This window comes from Marmota marmota, unplaced genomic scaffold, assembly GCF_001458135.2.
Source record: "Marmota marmota marmota unplaced genomic scaffold, marMar, whole genome shotgun sequence".
Taxonomy (NCBI): Eukaryota; Metazoa; Chordata; class Mammalia; order Rodentia; family Sciuridae; genus Marmota; species Marmota marmota.
The window spans coordinates 41,580,590-41,582,886 of record NW_026000057.1 but is presented as its reverse complement, the minus strand read 5'-3'; positions in this window follow the sequence as shown (position 1 = coordinate 41,582,886).

Here is a 2,297-nt window from a genome sequence, read left to right as displayed (position 1 = left end):
CCCCCGGCCGCTCCAGGGCCCCGATTGGGCTCCCTTCTTCGGCAGCCCCGCCTCCTCCGGCGACCGGTCCTTGCCTCACTTCCGCCAGCCTCAGCCGCCTCAGCCGCCTCAGCCTCTGACCCGCTCGATTGCTCGGTGTAGGTGTTGTATTTGTCGGACCTTGACCGGACTAGAAAGTTTCCTTCTCTTCTTGCAGTTTCTGGGCTCAGGGCGCCGAGCGCGCCGAGTGTCGTATCGTTAAGGTTCAGCCTTCGAACTTTGTACTAAAGCCCTGGGAGCGTCTCCCTAGAGCCCCAGGCCGGAGAGCAATGAATGTGAAAGGCATTTCTCTGCAGCATATGCTTCGTTTTTGTTAATATACAGCCATCGTTGGGAATAGAAATGGATTGAAATTATGCTGTGCACACCAATGATTTCTTTTTCTGGATCTCATCACAATTTCCATACACTGTCAGTGTACTAAGGGAGTTTATTAATAGTGCACTACTGGCCAGGTGGGGAAGTTGGGATCCAGAGGAAATCTGCAAGAGTGCTAGGATCTTTCAGGGTCACCAACCTTGCCAATGATCTGCCCAGAATTGTTGGGAGAGGAGTGTAGGGAAAGCTTCCTGATCTGTGGCATCCCTGTTCAAATACATGGTTTTTGTTTTTGTTTGTTTGAACCCAGGTTTTCAAACAAACACGGAGCTACATCCCCAGCCTTTTTAAAATTTTTTTTTTTAATTTTTTTAGGACAGACTCTTGCTAATTTGCCGAGGCTGGCCTTGAACTGGTAATCCTCCTGCCTCAACTTCTCCATTTGTTGAGGTTATAGGCGTGAGCCATCGCACTGTGTTTCAGATGCCACATTAAAAAAAAGCAGGTTTTTGTCAGCAGGTTGCCTTAAAATCATACACAAGATGTGGCTTGGTGAATGCTTAGTTCAGTGAGCGAGATGCTTTATTGACTAAAGAGATATGTCAATAAATTAATGTTTTAATTAATCCTAGTGAAATTGCTGTATTTTAGAAAATTGATATTAATGATAAAATGTTATTTGATTTGATCAATTACTTTATTCCTGAAATTTAGGCCACCTTGGATTTCAGTATTAGCACCACTTAACTAATTTTATTTGGAATTTACTCAGCTTTGTATTCAAATACATAGGATAGTGTACGCCTAGTGGTCTGCTCTCACTCCATGAGTGTTGGTGAAATGACTGAATGACTTCCTAAATAGTGACTGTTCTCTTTGCCCTTCCTGGTCTCTGGAATCAAGTAAATATATTAATGAAATAGTCGGTAAAGTTTATAAATATTTAAGGAAACTGGTACATCTCTGAAATACTAATTAATAATAAGGAATACATTATCGATGAACACATCTTCAATGAATCTGCAGGAAATTATGCAGAATGAAAATGCCAATCTGAAAAGCTCACAGTATATAATTCTATTTATAGTCCGTTCTAGAAATGACAAAATGATAGAAATGGGAGGACAGAGTGCTGGCTATTTCTGGTACCCAGGGAGTTGGGAGTATCCTTGTAGTGATGAAAGCCTGTATTTGGCTATATCAATATCCTGGTTGTGACACTGTTATATATTTTTTAAAGATACTCCCTTTGAGGATAACTAGATTAAGTCATTGTCTCTTAAAACTGAATGTAACACCACAGTTACTGCAAAATAAAAAGTTCAAGTACCTGGGTGTGGTGGCAGAGCAGGCTGAGGGGAGGATTGCAAGTTCCAGACTAGCCTTGGCAACTTAATGAAACCTTGCCTAGCATGTACAATATCCTGGGTTCAAGTCTCATTAATACACATGCACAATATTGAATTAAAAGTTCACAGCTGTAGACTTAATAGAGCATTCTTCCTTATAGGCATTCTTGTAAAACCTTATAAAAAGTTAATCTTTTTAAAAAAGTAAATATGCTTTCTTACTAAGGATATGATCTTCAATAGCAATATAAATGACTAAAACATTTTCAAAGGATTCCACTAAGCAAAACAATGTAAATCCAAACAATGAAAAGTCATTGTTCTCTTGTCAAGTTAAAAAAAATTTACAAATGAAATGTTAAGTATTTGCAAGAGTTCAGTGAAACTCACTCTGAAAAATCATTTGGAAATATTTCACAAGAGTCGAACAAACTAAATGCTTCACCATAGAAGGATAGGGAAATTTGCTGCTATGTTCTTATTATGTAGTCTCATAAATGTTTTTTGAAAAACTAGTAATATAGAAAAAGCTTTCTGAATAATATGTGAGAAAAGTTAAGTTAGGATAGAAAATTTTATATATATATATAT